Raw genomic sequence first — 18,003 nt, 5'->3', positions numbered from 1 at the left:
CACTTGTTCAGCACTTTTGTGATTACCCCTGGCATTGGACATCTGTGAGAAAAAATTGACTTTCATCTGAGGCCACCACAGCCAACTGCACAGGGCAGGGCGGGAATATTCATATTTCCTCTGGGTCTTGTTCCACTTGCCTGGAAGCAGTCAATATTCAGTAGTTCAGAAACAGAATGAGGATTAAATCTTTGTTCCTGGTGAATTAGGGCATCCCACCAGAAAAAGGGATACAAGGCTGCCAGGTTTGATGAATACTAAGTATACAGAAGTAAAACTACAGCAGTATTTAGGCTTTCCCCCAGTTAGATAAGTATATTGATCACTAGTCTATGAAATAATTTTCACTGTCCCACTGAAAGTAGGAACTTACCTGTAACACCTGGGTACCATTCCTGGATTCAGGCATAAGTTTGTATTCTCTCTTAGTAACTATGAAAAGTCTCTTCTTTCTTTTTTTTATTTTTTTGTTGACCATTACTGGAGTTGTATACATAAATGAAGATTAACCTCAAATGATGAGTTTGAGAAATTAACCACAGCATGATTTTAAACAAGTGAGATATCTTGTATGGATCTATGGTATTTTTAAACTACCTTTTTCATGTGCAATTTTGAGTCCTGTAGCCCACCAAGAATTCTTTTTCCCAGAATTTAAATCCATTTTTCTTTGTTTACACTGAAAATATTCTACATTCCCCAAGTACAGAAAACTACTCTGACTATAAAGCCTTGCAGTTGCAGCTTCTTCTTTTCTGTCACTTCTAACAGTTAGAGTCTTATTTATGACTTTAATATAAATTTCTTCCCTAGTGTATTTCTCATTGTGATCTTGTCGAAACTTTTGTTTTAAGTCATAAAAGTTCTTTATCCCCAAAGGCATTATTCTGTATCAGAATTTTGTCTTTTCTCACCCCTAAAAATGAAACTTAAGGTTTTCTTGATACAGTGTGTTAATTCTCTCCATCTTTACAATTTGTTTCGGTAACCATGGCTCCTCTTAGATTTTATGCATGTGCTTTATTTTAAACTTGTGATGAACTCAAAGTGACTGCAGTTTGTCTGAGAGGCTGGTGCGATGGGCAAGAAAGGATTTGTGCCCCTCATTTCTCAGACTTTGGGCTGGAGACAGAGAATGATACCTAAATATAAGCAACTAATGTAATTTGAGATATCAGATGGCTCAGATGTCTCAAATGTCCTAGGACATTTCAAGTCTATGGCCTTTAAAATGGCACTAAGTGTCTATGTTCAGGTAACCAATTCCCACCCCAAAGAGGTGGGATTAAGACACCTGAAGTTAGGTAGCTAAATATAGATGTTTACATGTGAGCTAGGTGCCACGCTTGCGTTATAGTTAACAGGGCTCAATTCAAACTGGCAGCTGGAGGCATGCTATCTGATGCTGCATGGCACTCCACATTTATTTTTAACTTTCATAAAGAGTATGCAATGTAGCTTGTATGTCACACTGGGGTGACAAGAAATCACTCCTCAGCCAGAGATGTGTCAAAGGCATTGCACAATTGCTCTCTTTTCAAACAAAATGGATTTTCACAGGCGTGCATACGTTGGGTGGCAGGTGGGCTGTAAAATTAGCCAGAGATGTACAAAAGCTTTGCACCCACAGCCCATCGTGCAAAGTCCCATGGCAGAGCATGACCCTTGCAGGCTCGATGTCCTTCTTGGTCCCAGCCATCACGGGTTCCCACACTGCTCCTGCAGCTCGGCAGCAGCACTGTTCCCGGGAAGCAGAGCTGAGGGAGCACCGGCACCTCCAGGAAGGCACAGGCCTCTCCAGCAGGCACAGCAGCGTGCACCAGGCATGCGGTGACGATGACGGCAGAAGTGCCAGGGCAGTGCTAGCAGGCAATTCCTTGCTGCCGCACATGCTAAACAGACTGTGCCGGTGTGCAGCGGACACAGCTGTACCCTCGGCACAATTACAGAGCTCACGTGGGAATGCCAAGGTCTGAGCATGGGGCATGTGCCAGATGCAGGAGGTGGAAATACTGCGGGGCATGCACAGACCCACCACAGGCACATTTTGCTCTTCAGGATACCGAGCGAGAGCAGACTGGGGAGAAGCCAACATGCACAGATTGACCCAAGGGCCTGAGTTTGATCTGCGACATGTACCCCTGTGAGAGTATGCACATCCTCAAGCAATACTTGGAGAGAATAGGTGGACCATGAAGCATCCATCCTTCTTTTGTAAAGCTGAAACTGCTCTAAGTCTTTAGTTAAAAAAAAAAAAAAGCAGACACCCTGCACAAATGTCCTTTCAGTTTAGTTTTGTGATCAAAAATAGTGTCCTGCTATTACTTTTTGGATAACAAATCATGCTAGCTAGTGCAGTGAGGTTGTAGGACTGGGATATCTAGACCTGCCAAGATATGTATGCTAACCAGTCAAAATGCATCAAAGATTAAAATTTCAAATAGCATTTTTCACTGAAACTTGAATTTTGGCACCATTAAAAAAAAACAACTGGTAGAGGATGGGAGGACTCAGTGAAGCTCCCACAAATATTTCGTTTGAGATATCTGTTCTATACCTAAATAATTATAAAAGTGTTGGCATCACATCTGTACTTTCTGGTTGCAAATTCTCTCTTAAAATGGGGAATAGTTAGGGTCAGAACCATATTAACTACTTGGAGGCCCTAAAATATGTCCACATCTTAGTGTTATAAGCCAAAGCCTTTATCTGACTAAACATAGCTCAGATATGTGTTTTAAGGATATAAGTATGATTAAGACAATAAAGACAATGTCTCAACAACACATTTTCATTCCCAAAGAACTAAACAATTTTTCCTATTGTCATAGCAAATGCCTTAAGGAAAGTGAACAGACTAAATAATTTCTAACAAACAGCTTCATTTTTTTCAAGGGGAATCTTGAAAACTGCTTTTAAAAATCACCCACATCTATTCAATATGCAACATGTTACATGAATGACAAGTTATCATCACATTAGCAATGGAAAGATGTTTTTCAGTAGAAATTTATGCAGCAGAACTAACTCTGAAAAGCGTTTGCCTTGTCTTTTCTGCATTGTGGATTTATTTTCTGGAAAGGTGTGAATGGCCTCCTAACATTGAAACCCAGCTAACATAATTACTTGCAAAGAGTCAGACTTCGATGGTTTTCTTCCTTAAAGCACCAAGAGTGAGGCTCACTTCATACAGGGAAAGGGAGGGAGTTGTAGGAAAAAGGTTCCTTCACAGCATTGCTAAGGTAAGACGTGTTGGTGCTGGGCATTTAAATGTACGTGGGCTGAACAGCCGAAACCGCTGGCCTTGGCAGAGCTGAAGTTCCTTCCCTGTGGCTGCCTATAAAGCGTGGCAGACAGCATCCACTGCCACCCCTGCAACTGATGTTGGAGAAGTCAAGAGGTGACAATGATTTAGCTAGCATCCTTCCGAAAAATCACATTGATATGTGACTGCGTTGTGACCTTTATTCAATTTTTTTTTTTGTCAGATGATAATATTTGGAAGTAGATGAAAGAAGCACAGGATGATATGGATATGAAGAGTAAGGCAAGAGAATGGAGAGTTACAGTCAAAGATGAAAGAGAAACATTAACATTCTGTTGAAAAACTTCCAAAGTAAGCTTCCTCCCAAAATTGTAAGAACAAATTCAGAGTGCTTTTAGACTCTTTTCTAATAAGCAGTTTGGACAGTCCACTATTACTGGTGGGACAAATCAGGTCCTTAAGTTGCTGATGTTTGGGAATAGTTGAAATTTATTCACGTTGTGAGGCCAGCTTTATGTCAGCTCCTGTCTGTACTCTTGAGGGTACCAAATGATGTCTTTCAGAGTAATTTTCAGAGTTATTGAAAACAATGTACCTATGTGTACAGGTATGAGGAGAAACGACAAAGCTCAATAATAAATAGAAATTCTGATTGTTTATTGTACCTGCTGATCTGGGTACAAGTACTGTGTTGAGTGATAAACCAACATTTACCTTCTAAAGAGGCTGCAGAAATAAATATCATAACCCTGTTCCTCATCCTAGTAGGGATGATTACCTACTTCAGGTTTTTTAGTGGCAGCAAAACTTCTAAACACTGATATTTCCCTTTCTAAATGTTAAGATGAAACTGCCAGCCAGTTCATCTGCAATTCCACTCTATGAAAAGACCTATAGTATGACCTAGGTCAGGAAAAACACTCTAAACACTCTAAGTTTAATACATTACTAAGCTAAAGACTTTCTTCTCAGAGAAGAAACACATACATCAGTTTCTATCAATTTAATATGTAATGAGTTTCTTAGTGGGAAACAAGCAAGTAATTGTGGTGAACCAGCTTTAGCTTTAGATATTTTTTTTACCTAGCAGCAGAATATTTTGGTGAAAACACTTGAATACAAATCTTTGAAGACTGTGATCTCCTTTTTGTGGCTTCTAAAAGATCTGTCATATCATTCTCCTTTTTTTTTTAACAGCACTCAATTACATTTTAAAAGGCTTCTATTAACCTCTCTTTTTGAGTTAGACTCAAACCATTCCCAATAAAAAATTGTTTAAAAAAACCCTTAAAGTCTGATAACTTCCCCTCAAACACAGAAGAGGGGAACCCTCTGTTACCCATACAGAAAATTGTTATAGGTCATATAGTAGTAATAGCCAGAGGACACTTTAAAGACCCACAAACAGGATTTCCTTAGGTAAATCTTTTTCCTTCAGAGCAGGCATTGTAGGTTTATTTTGAAACCATTTAGATCATGTTATTACTTTCTATAGAAAAAATGTATTTTATATAAGCAAAAAACCATAGCATATTCCCAGCACTAGCTTATTTCTAAATGCCTTCAAAGAACAGTCGGGGGGGAAAAAAGGGAAAAAAAGTCATCTCTAACATGCTGTACCTGCTGTAAATACTGCAACGTTAGATTCCTCAGTCTACTGTAGTCATCCCACTACAAAGCTGTGTGTGTCATGGATCCCGCAATGTACCCCACTTCTGCTGATGCGGGCGCCTTTTTAGTAGCTGACATTTTTGCTGCCATGAGAGATGGAGGGAATCTCTGGCAAGCACTAGACGTAATTTCTTCAGAGAAGGGACACATCCCACTCAAAAAAATATATATCAAGCTATGCCTTACAGTGATTCCCAATTTTCTGCTTTTAGTAAAATTTTAGTTCACCTTCATAAGAAGTCACCAGGATATGATTTAGGTAATCAGACACTTTAAATATTTTAGTATGAAAGATCTTCTTATATTTTAGCATCAGAATATCGTAGTTTTGTCAAGCTGAAATAGATGGATATTTTGCTCTCACCTCTTGAAATAGATGGATATTTTGCTTCTAATTTCAGGAGAATGAAGGATTTCCATACTGAGCATTTCTTTATTCTAAAAATATTGAAACAGTCCAAGAGGTAAGGACTTACTCATCATAAATGAAGACTGCCACAGTCTAGTCTTTAGTTACTGAAGCTATACCTTCTTGATACAAAAAACAGAAAATTGTCAGAGCACAAATAAGCTCAAACAAGTAGACGTTCAAAGTCCAGGGGAAAGCAGTAAAACGCATTGTGTGATTAAGCTGCTGAAGACTGACATCTGATATTTTCTGAGTATCCATTAAAAAAAGGTTTAAATATAAATTGCAGATTGGAGTAATGCATTCCAGATACTTGCTTGGTTGAAAAGGAAAATATGAATCCAGCACGCAAGTTTTTTCCATAAAAGGTGAGAATGCTAGGGTCCTGTCCCTGCAGCAAGGGCAGGAGGATGCCCAAAACATTCACACAGGCTTCTATCTGGAAGAAGGAGCTACACCCAACTGGTGGTGGCCTCTCAACAGAAAAGAGATCAATAAAAGAGTTGGTTGGGGATGTGAGGAGGTGAGGGGGCCCTCTTCTGCTTGGTGTTTAGGTTGGGAGTCTCTGCATCATGATTCAGAGCTAGCCTGGCAGCTGGAGCTAATTCAAGAGAAGCACAAAAAGCTTGGAGTAAAAGTCATCTTCAACCTGGCTGCTGTTTCTGGAGAAGACAGTGCCTTCATCTGCTAGCCAGCTCACTGGCTTGACGTGCAAGTGGGCTGAGTCCACAGGGGCTGTCTGTTAGTAAGCCTCACTATCAATGCTAAACAAAAGATTTGCAATGCAAAATAAGGAGCAAAAGAAATCAGAACAACAACAACAGAAATTCGATGTGTTGGAGTTTCTGCACTTCAAGTAAGCAATTCAAAATCCAAATTGAACTCCCTTCCGAGATAAGAAACTCTTAAATTGCACAGTCAGCTTTATTCAACATCATGAAATTCCTCTGGCAGCCCCTCAAAGTCACCTGTCACAGAACAGGGATTGCGGATTACACAGCGTTCCATCAGCAGTGGGTTTTTCAGGGTCTGACATTTGATTATACTCTCCATCCTTTCTAAATAAAAAGGCTGTGCATATTTTTAACAAGAGTGCTGACGTGTGTGTGCACATACATTATATATATAATAATGTGTACGTGCACTAAGTTATAATATATATCTACAATATATATACAAGATATGAAAGGCATTACATAATTCCAGGAAACTGTCAAAACCAGCCTTTGAATCACTGCTGATTATTGTTCAATGATTTAAAAAGGTGAGTGTTGCAATCCAAACTGACATTTTTATAATGTATTTTGTAGATAGATGCTGTCCCCAGGCAAGGCACCTGCAAGATGCCACTGTTATAAGGCAGGTGGCCGATTCCCTCATGCACACAGTACAAGACAGACAAACTTCAAAGCAGAAGCTGGAGAGCAGCAGCCTTCCCCAGCTCATTGCTATGTGGAGGCTGCGTTACATCTGCAAGGTGGTGGCAGGTCATACACTGACCTGCGCATTCACTCTCTGGTGCCCCTCGCCTCTTTCCAGTCATGCATCCATTTGCACTTCTTCATTGAATTGTTGCCATTCTCTGCAAAAAGACAAGGGAGGCTCACGCTCTGCCCTCCCTGCTTCCCAGCGCCCACAAACCAGTGTCAGCTCAGGAAAGAGCAGCGGTGGTCCATGTGGACAGAAGAGTTTAGGGAACTGCCTTTGCCCTCTTGAGCTATTTCACCAAAGGCCTGACTGAGGACATGCTTCCAACAGATTACCTCTCCTCCAATCTTTATCCCTAGGGCTGGTTTTCAGCACATTGGCAGCAAAGGACACTGTTCCCAGCTGGAGATGACACAGAGGCTCTCTCAGATGACACAATGCCTTTTCGCTTTCCCTCTTTGCTTCTGCAGAAGGAAAGGGAAAACACAGCTGCCAATTCCTGATGCACAGCCAGGTCCCACACCAGGTCCTCCCCCACCTCCAGCATGATGTGGCTGGCAGTCAGGATCTAACATGAACAAGTCCAGACCATTGCATTTCCCCTGTCCCGATCAAAACAGGGAGTATATCCGCATATTGAGCCACTCTTGGGTCACCGGGCTCCTAAGCAATGAGACGCCTTCTTTCTAGAGATGGAAACAGGAGAAAAGCAGAAGATGGGAGGAGGAGGTGGATAGGCTTCTGTAAAAGCCTCTGCTTTTTTCCATGCTTGGAAAAAAGAGGTAACTGTGGTTTCCACCAAATCAGATGTGGTGCAGGCAGGGAGCCTGGCCCACAGCCTCCAGTCCTCTGTGCTCAGCAGTGATGCTTTTCTGCTGGGGGATGGAAAGGGTGGTCACCAGCAACTCGGTGTGTTTGGCGAAAGACATGGATATTTAAGAAGCAGAAGCGGCATTGCAGTGGATAAACACATCATTCACTAATATCTAAATATTTTCAGAGTTCAGTAGTTGTTTAGTGTGGAAAAGCTGCGGAGAACTGGTGCCAGATTTGGCATCAGCAGGGATTTGGATGGGAATCGCTGACAGAAAGTTACACTGCTTTTTAAAATAAACTTGGCACCAGACCTGACAAAGTTTACCATCACTGCTGTAGAAAAAAGATCAGTGGAAGTATGAGAAAATATTGGAAATGAATATTTTATATGCAGGAAGATTAACAGGGAAGCCTCAGAAAAAAATTAGAGTGTTGCCCTCATCTTAACTTGTTATTCCACATCTTACATTTTCATGTAAGAAATTATATGGAGTTTTTATATTTTGGCCTATCTTGGAGATGATCTCAGAACATTTTTAATGGAGTACTCTTTTACTTGTAATTTAGTCTTGCCTGTATCTGACACCTAGGTGAGAGTGAACATATTCTTTGATTCAATAGTCATGAAAGATCACTCATGAAGAAGAAACTGTGCTGATATTTCTTCTGTGCCCTTTAAAATCTGCTCACATAGTACCCATTAAAAGCAGAAAAAGCACTGGAATTGGCAAAAAAAAGGTTCAAATGTCTTTCCTGCTTTTTACTAACCTTTCAATAGATCAGTAGTTTGATTTTTTTCCCAGAAATATCTGGTTTAGAGTTGAACCCCCTTTTTGTTTGTTTAACTGTATGGGATGAACTAGGCTTCAGTTTGAAGAACATTTTTATTGTGTGAAGAAATGATATTAATATCCGCCTCTCCTTCCTAACAGGAGTTTCCAGAAGTTGGCTTTTGAGCACTGGTGTATTTTTTTTCATTTTTTTTCTCATTGATAATAAAATTAATATATGGAAAAAAGCCTACATAATAAGACTAATCATTAAGATATGTTTTGATGCAGTGAGATCCCTATAATTATAGTAGTCTAATGTGCTGTTTAACGTCAATTACATCAGCGAGGTGTCATGTATTCAATGAGATGTTTCATGGCATGGGAAAACAGACTTTTTTTCTGTTATTTATTTTCACAATTGGGCAAGTGGGTCCTGTAGCTGATCTTCACATCCTTCATATCTTCAAATCAAATTTGAAAATCGGGTATGATAATAGACCTAATAAGATAAAGCAGATTACTTACTTAATATAGCATGATGCCAAGTTTGCCAATTAGTTGTGTTTCTAAATCACTGCACAAGAAGGTGGTTATTACCAGGGAGTTGTTTTTAACTCTAATTGGAAAACAGTTTTCGTGAAGGATAATTGCCTGCTAGAGCAAATGCACTGAAGTCCTTCAATCATTAAAATCCCTGCCCTTCAAATATGCAGGCAACTCTCATAGTTCCATCAAATTCAATGGAATAAGCTACATGTGTCACTATAAATAGATTGCAAAACTCCAGTAAAATCAACTGAAAAAAAAGGTATAGTGAAGCATCTAATCTCAGCACTGGAAAATTTTTCTTATTAAAAAAATTCTTTAAAAATTCAGACTCACATTTGTTTGCTACCTACCAGACCTGAAGAATGTCAAGAGGATTTATCTTTTGTATGTGGAAAATAAGTGACTGATGGATAATAAAAATGACTGTTTGAGAACTAAATTCTGAAGTAGATGCTATTATGCACTCTATGCCAGTTACCTGAGTGCTTCTGTATCTTATTATTACCTAAGAGTCTCATTTTTTTTATTTTAACAAAAACAAAACCTTCTATTATTTTGATTACAGTTGGTAGCAGAACATGTTTTCATTAAAATAGTGTAGCTCTCTTTAAATGCTTTGTGAAGTCTTGTCTTTTTTACTGAAATTTCATTTACGTGAGGAAAAACCAGGATGAAAGGCTCTGGCAATGTCAAAATAGCTCATTTTGACATCTTTAAATGAAAGTCTTATACTTTCCTTTTTGAAATGGCTTTTTACTTTGATTTTTGTGTTTCATACAGACATATGTGAGATGTGTAAAAAATCTAAATTGGAAAGAATTGATCCAGCTGAAACTAGATATTTTTCATTTTGCAGAACACTCTAATATTGACGATTTCTTGAACTGGGACAAAAATGTCTCTAGAAACTCAAAGTTCTGGAAACGTTTTCATTCTCCATATAATTCTAGCTTTCCTTTAAGTTATGGAACAGACATGTTACCAGAGTTACAAGTAAAGTGGCCCATAATAACTCTCTACACCGATGTCTACCCTGGAAGTGTGAACAAACATGAAAGCTTTAAAAGAAGCAGCTATCCAAGCACTTTTGGGGTGTTAATTGGAAATTCAGAGACAAGCACTTCTCTATGGTGATTCCATTTTGCAAATTTTTGAAGAGTAGAGCTGAGACTCGGGAACTACATCCACATGAGTATTTTCTTCAAACAACGAGCATCCACCCGTGCATGATGGAGATGTTCTTTTGGAAAAAAAGAAAAATTAACCCTTTGAAACCTGAGAAAGGTTCAAGCCTTCCTTTTCCCTTTCAAGACTTCCTGCAAACAATGCAGTGGTCCTTGGCTTGTGCAAAATGAGGCTTAGCTATCTCAGAGTGGTTCTCCATGGTTCTCCCCCAAGTTGTCCTTGAGACAGAAAAGAAACAGAAGCAGAAATAGGTGAAATTTAAGGATGTAATTCTAAAAATGGCAGCAAAATAACCAAATGTTTTAAGCTTTGGGATTGCAAGATTACATTTTTCAGAGGTGGCATAGAGGATTCACCAGGGACCAGATTTCCCAAAGGTCCCCTGGCTCCTTGGCCACGGTAACAGCAGGTTGTGGTCCATGCTGCCACCAAGCCTGGTCCTGTTTTGCAGCTGGCTTCAGCTCATTACGTGGGCCTTGTACTGCCCAGACAAGGTCTGATGCTGGCCAGGAAGAAGGGAGATGAAAAGCTGCCTGCTCAGCTGCTGGCACAACCTGCTACCTCACTTCTCCTGCAGGACAATGAAGAAGAGTAAGACAGAGTCAGTGACAGAGCAGCTTGGAGCACAGTTTTAAGTTTTTTACCATCACAATTGCCTACAGTGTGGTTGGGGAATGTACCTGGTGTCCCCATCCTGAAACTTTTCAGGGCTTCTGTGGAAGCACTTCTGAATCAGCACAGTCCAGCGCAGACCATGGCCAACAATACAAGACAAACAGGGTGTAGATGTTCTGTGAGATGTTCTTGGCACTGGTGAGGCCGCACCTCGAGTACTGTGTTCAGTTTTGGACCCCTCACTACAAGAAGGACATCGAGGTGCTGGAGCGTGTTCAAAGAAGGGCAATGAAGTTGGTGAAGGGTCTAGAGCACAAGTCTTCTGAGGAGCGGCTGAGGGAACTGGGGTTGCTTAGTCTGGAGAAGAGGAGGCTGAGGGGAGACCTTATTGCTCTCTACAACTACTTGAAAGGAGGTTGTAGCGAGATGGGGGTCGGTCTCTTCTCCCAAGTAACAAGCGATAGGACGAGAGGAAATGGCCTCAAGCTGCGCCAGGGGGAAGTTTAGGTTGGATATTAGGAAAAACTTCTTCACTGAAGGGGAAGTCAGGCACTGGAACAGGCTGCCCAGGGGAGTGGTTAAGTCTCCATCCCTGGAGGTATTTAAAAGACAGGTAGACATGGTGCTTAAGGACATGGTTTAGTGGTGGACTTGGCAGTGCTAGGTTAACGGTTGGACTCGATGATCTTAAGGGTCTTTTCCAACCTTAACGATTCTATGATTCTATGATTCTATGCTTGATGTTGTGGTTTCACCCACCTAGGCCTACGCCTACAGCCAGGAATGGATAGTGCTATGTGCAGCATCTAAAAATGAGAAGCAGACTTGCATGTTTCCCAGCTGTTAAAAAGTTGACAGCCCACGCTGTCCCTTTTGCTGCAGCAGCTGCTTACATTCACAGTGAGGGGACAACATGCCAAGGTAGGATGTCCGGCAGGGCTTTTGGAAGTGATGAGTAACAGACAATGCTACCACTGGGACATTTCTCACAGGAAAGAGAATGGCTTGGGCAACTCTGCCTGCCCAAATGAAGCTTCTGGTCAGGGCAAATATAAGTTGCCGATGTGCTCTGTGCCCTTCTATCTTCAGAGAATAAGCAGATACTCAGGACTTGTTAAAAATAATAAAAAAAAAAAACAACATTGTTTAAAAAAAAAAGCTTGTTAAAAAATTTAGGGAGGTGATTCTGCCCCTCCACTCTGCTCTGGCGAGATCCCACCTGGAGTACTGTGTCCAGCTCTGGGGTCCTCAGTACAGGAAGGACATGGACCTGTTGGAAAGGGTCCAGAGGAGGGCCACAAAAATGATCAGAGGGATGGAGCACCTCTCCTATGAGGAAAGGCTGAGAGAGTTGGGGTTGTTCAGCCTGGAGAAGAGAAGGCTGTGGGGAGACCTTGTTGCAGCCTTTCAGCACCTGAAGGGGCCGTACAAGAAAGATGGGGACAGACTTTTTACTAGGGCTTGTAGCAACAGGACAAGGGGTGATGGTTTTAAACTAAAAGAGGGTAGATTCAGACTAGATAGAAGGAAGAAATGTTTTACAGTGAGGGTAGTGAAACACTGGAACAGGATGCTCAGAGAGGTGGTAGATGCCCCATCCTTGGAAGCATTCAAGGACAGGCTGGATGCGGCTCTGAGCAACCTGATCGAGTTGTAGATGTCCCTGCCCATTGCAGGGGGGGTGGACTAGATGACCTTTAAAAGTCCCTTCCATCCCAAAGCATTCTATGATTCTATGAAATCCCTAAAGACTGGGAGGTGGGATAAATCCAGGCTTGCATGGTGCTGGTTTGTAATGTGAGTCTTCCCAGTTCTGTCCCCAGAATAGTTTATCCTCAGGCTGAGTATCAGCTTACCAGTGGGAAAAACAGAATGATTTAAAATGTGTTATGTAAAACCAAATATAAAAACAAATTGATATAATCTCTATGTTTTCCTTGGTTTCTGGTCATTATGAAGTACATGGCCAATTTTTCCCAAAAACCTAGCTAAGTAAATACATTTCTGACAGTATTTATAATATAATAATACATGCACATAAGCTCTTGCATCAATAATTTAAGCAACCTTTATAAAACACAATAAAAAAACTACAGAGTAAGTGAAATGTCTATCTTTTTCCTTTTTTTTTTTTTTTTTTTTTGTGAGTACAATTCATACCATTTAGGTGGTGCAGTTAAATTCCACTTTAGAAAAAGTTTATAGTACTGTAGTGAAGACTATCAGGAGAACTAATTAAAAATTTTTATATGACTTGCTGTTTATAGTAGTCCTGCTATATTATAATAATAACACTCAGGTATTGGAAAGATTTCCCACATGACGCTGTAAACATAGTTGAATTTTGATTTTCGGTAATCTTTCTCTAATGTCAAGCCTTACTGGAGCAAATGTGGGGAGAGGCTACAAACTATGTCTATACACAACTCATTCATTCCATGTTTAGCTTTGATTTTTAACACTATGCAGTTCTAACAGAACAATACAAACAAACTGCAGTACAGGTGATTATATGGACTACATTTAGAGCCAGATCTCCAGAGATGAACAGCTGGAGAAATATCCCATTGGATTGACAGGTTTGTGCTCAGAAAACTCTAAATTTGCCCGTCTCTTATAGATGTAACTACCAACTTAGTAAAGAATACCAAGTCATGGGAAAAATAAACAGCAAACAAGATATTTTAATATATAGGTACTACATACTTTATGTTACATTATGTATGAACTGTGGTTTGAGGTTTGGAACAAAAGCAATGGCTCAGTAACATCTCCATAATAATAATAACCTTGTATCCCAGTACCTTGCCAACGAACTACAGCCAGAAACGAGTCCCCAGGTCCATATTCTCAGCTGGCTGAATGGTCAGAGGTGCTGCATAGCCAATAGTTCCTACTGACTTGTTGAAAGTTAATGTTCCCTTGTTGTTCATCAGAATTTGGACTTAATATATAACTTAAGGCAGCCAAAGCAGAAGGAAGTTTCTGAGCATCCATGGCACAGTAAACTAACAGGGCCAGCTGCTCACCAAAACCCAAGAGCCTGACCCTGAGCTGGAGGCACATCCTACCTCATTCCTTGACACCCCACGCAATCTACGTCGGGATTTTATCCTTCCTCAACAAAACAGTGTGATGGGCGAATCCCCCTGCCTCTTACAGCTCCAGCCACATGGCTTAAGCCATCTTGCCAGGTGAGTGATGGGAAAAGGGACAAACAGAGAGCAAAGCAGTGGAGGAACTTTGGTTTGTTCATGTATCAACAAGGTGCTTGCAGGCTTTCAAATATTATATTAAACCAGTCAATAAGTAGATAAATTATTTTGGTGGAGAGGGGAAGGAAATGTCAACATCCACTGGAGGAGAGAGGAATATCACTCAAGTGAGCACACACTCAGAAGATTGTACTTCAGATTGTAATATTTTGCAGTAAAACAGCGGCATAACTTGGTTTCAATATGGGTTTAATCCACTCCTTGTCACCTTGCTATTTCCACCTGCACGCTTCAATTCAGGGTTGGTTTTTTTTTTTTTTTAAAGTGGTGCTCGAGTGCTTCATGATTAAAATTTTTAAGGCATTTTAAAATTTTCTGCAGGGTAACTGAGTCAGATTTTGATTGGTTGTGTATAATAACAGATGTTTGTTAGTACTGTAGAGCAATATAACAACATGCTACAAAATGTTCCATTAGAAATGCATACTTGTTATAAGAATAAGAACATTTAATTGATTTACTCTGTGGTAATAAATTTTGTACTCTTAGTCATGCACTAAAATAGATGTATTTTACACAATGACAAATGTACGAAACATCTCACTGACTAAGCAACGTCCGCTTGTGTCAGAGTTATCCTGACTGCAAGCACAGTCCTCTCTGTCTGTGGTAGACGACTGAAGAGATAAGCAAATTGTGTTGGTTTTGAATATGAAGGAAGAGTAGATGTATTTAACCATGAGCTTTCAAACCATTCCAAAAATTGGGGGGGGGGGGGGGGATATCATTGTAACATCATCTGAAATAACCAATTAATGCTCCAATTTTACAGTTGGGAAACTGAGGCATAGACATGCCATGTAATTTACCCAAATCTGTTCAGGGAGACTGCTAGCTGTGCTGATATGGGAACACTGAGCTCCTGGCAAACTAATGGATTTGCTGTAGTATCCTCCATATATGACACATCCAAGATAAATCAGCAGCAGTTAAATTAGAAAACAATCTTGCTTCTGATGCTTTCTCATGATATCTACCCTTTTTCTAAATGAAGAATTAATTCTTCTTCTTACCTCGTTCCATAAAAGTTCTTTAATCTGAAAGCTGAGATCCTAATACAGCTCTGGCCAAGATCTGGTTTGCTTTTATGTCCTGTGCCCCAGATAGCTTAGAAAAGGCGAGGTGTGCATTTTGGGGGTCTTTCCTGCAATGCATTATACTGCCTGCATAACTCCCAACTGAGCAATTAATTAGAGAACTTAAAATAAAGAGTTTTCAAACAAGCCAAAACAAAAATCCCAAAGACTCCATTCCTCTGCATGCTGAAACTAGCTCAGACAAATGCTTTTCTGATAAAAAACTACAGAAGGTTTACAGCCCCTGTAGAAAAATCATTTAATATCAATAGAAACCTTTCCTTTGTTTATTAAAATTTTGTAAAACCTGCATCCCAAATTGTTCCTAAAAATACTGCAGAGAAAAGCTTTTCTCAGGCAGACATCTCTATTGATCTTGCCATAAACTTCATGCTCTCATGTCGTAGTAAAATTGCTTAGTCAAGTCCCATTCTGCATGCCTCTAAGGAGGAACATAATGTCTAAAGTCAGTAGCAAATCGCAACTTTAGACACCTGAAGTTGTCTGGAACAAAATGGGCAGAAAGCTGAATGTACTAAATGGCAACATGGTAGATGCTGAACCCCTTTAGTAACACACATACTGAAAATCGGGGAACTTGGCAGGGGACTTCTAGTTAAGCTCCCCTCCAGACCTTTCCTGAAGGTGTGATCTTTGCCTTTCTGTCTCCTTAGAAAGAGTTTGTGCCCTCAGAACAAATGAGCAAAGTTAAGGGTAGGAAGTGGAAGCTTTTGGGGTCTTCTTTCTTCTGCAGAAGGGCAATTTAGGGATCGACAATTGGCATGAAGTTCTCTATTTAACTTTAAAAAACAATTGCTATTCAATACCATAATATCACTTGGAAAGGGCGTGGTAGAACTTTTCAGGATGTAAAGCAAGGAGGAAACAAATTTAAAGGTGTTACAGTGTGGTAAAGCCACCACTTGTAGCAACCACAGAAGTAATAAGGGAATACTCATTTTATGTCAAAAAAAGAATATCAGATGTGTTATTAAGCATTTTATTTTGCCAGAGCTGTGTAACAAGTCACTGTAATAATTGCACTAGAAGTCATGAAAGCCATGATCCTCAGGGAGACAAAGTATTCCAGACCTGTGGAATTGCTTGATCTTTGTCATGTTGCTCCCAAAGCAGATGCATGCTTCTGGTGATTGGGGTAAGTAAGATAGGTACCCGTAGCAAAATTGAACGTCAAAATCTAGGAGGAGCGTATGTCCTATATGCTACTGGTATAAGTGCATAAGGTAAGGCTACATTTAAAATAACAATAAATAGATGAGGATAGTCTTCTTTATACTGTTTCGGCAAGAGAAAGAGGACTGCATGTAAATATTAGCTTCATAATTTAAAATAGTTTGTTTACCTGCAGTTACATGTGTTTCAAGAAATCTGTAAGCTGCAGAATTCATTTTAAGTAACTGCAAGCATCTGATCTAGTGCAATAGTTTGACAGCTGATAAGCATATCATGGGAAATGTGTAGGATTTTGTGTCTCCACAGCCTAACACCAGTCAGGCTCCCACTACTCTGCTGCCTTCGTACCAGCCTCTTTCATCGGAGCACACATTTTAATGAAAAAAACATTGCAGTAATCAGTTTGAGAAGACTTCGAGCCAGGGATAGAACCTGGCTTGAAAAAAGCAAAAGCCTGGGAACGTTCTCCAGTGGGAAGCAATTAGAACAATACAGAAAAGTGAGGTGTTATTGAATGCTACAGGAGGCAAACCGAGCAGCGCAGCCATGGAAACCACCGTACCGGCGGGTCTCCTCTGATGGAAGGCGCAGAACCTCATTGGGACGGGCAGAACTACCCAATCCGCACCTCCTTCCCCGCTCTGCTTCCCGCTTACTTCCTCTTCTGTCTCGATATGAATCATCATCAGTGGGCAGGTGAAGAGGAACTGTCAATCAACATGCCTCTCTGTTCTCCAGAGATAGGCTTCTGAAGCTCTTGCCAATAAAGATAAGCGTGCTCTTCCCCCCATAGAAAATGTATTATTTCCTAGTCACCCCAAGCCCCAAATCACAAGATCTATCATTTCTTTTAAAAAATTTGAGTCTCACTTGAAATCATTGACTAGCCAGCACATGACTGCACCAAATTGCCACGGTTCTAAATAGTGGATACACAGCCTCTGAAAACAAACAGAAAAGCTGTCAGACGATATATGCAAGTGAGCCAAATATATAAAAATATGTATTTTCATAATGTATAAACAGGTACAAGCAAATAAATAGAACATACAAAATACAACACTCCATTGCTCTTGCCTTATTCTCTCTTAACTAGAGAACCACATGTGCTACACAAAACCTAAAATAACCAAAAATAATGAGCGGTATTCATTACTGATGTCATTCCACTGAAGTTAGCACAGACACAATGGGGAACAGAGTCTGGATCAGCATCTCAGCTACCCTTATTTAGATGAGTACTAATTAAACGAACTCCATTCAACAATTGTTCCTGGAAACCCTAACCCTCTTAGCATGTAATCACTTGTGGTAGTCATTAAAGAAAGAGATATATTTAACTTAAGGCTATTTCAAAACACTTAAGATATAAAACAAAATGATATTACAGAAACATGTAAAATACGTCAAAAAGAAATAGAAAACAAACAGACACCATTTACTATGGCTGGCTGTAGAAACTCAACACGTTCACATGATTAATATTTTGGAAATTCAGATAAAGAGGGATTGCCCTGTCTGAAATGTAATTGTTTCAACATATTTTTACATGGATACTTCTTTACGTATCTGCTCCCTTCAGGGAATAGCTCAAGACTGGCAACACTTATAAACCATTGTGTAAGCAGCCACAGAAGTATTTAATCATAACAGCATTAAATTCACGTTGACCAAATTCAACAAAAAGATGTGGGTTTTGCCACGATGTTTTTACCATCATTTACACACAAGTCCAGTCACAGCCGTG

This window comes from Platalea leucorodia, assembly GCF_965183815.1.
Source record: "Platalea leucorodia genome assembly, chromosome: 3".
Taxonomy (NCBI): domain Eukaryota; kingdom Metazoa; phylum Chordata; class Aves; order Pelecaniformes; family Threskiornithidae; genus Platalea; species Platalea leucorodia.
This window is presented reverse-complemented; position numbering follows the sequence as displayed.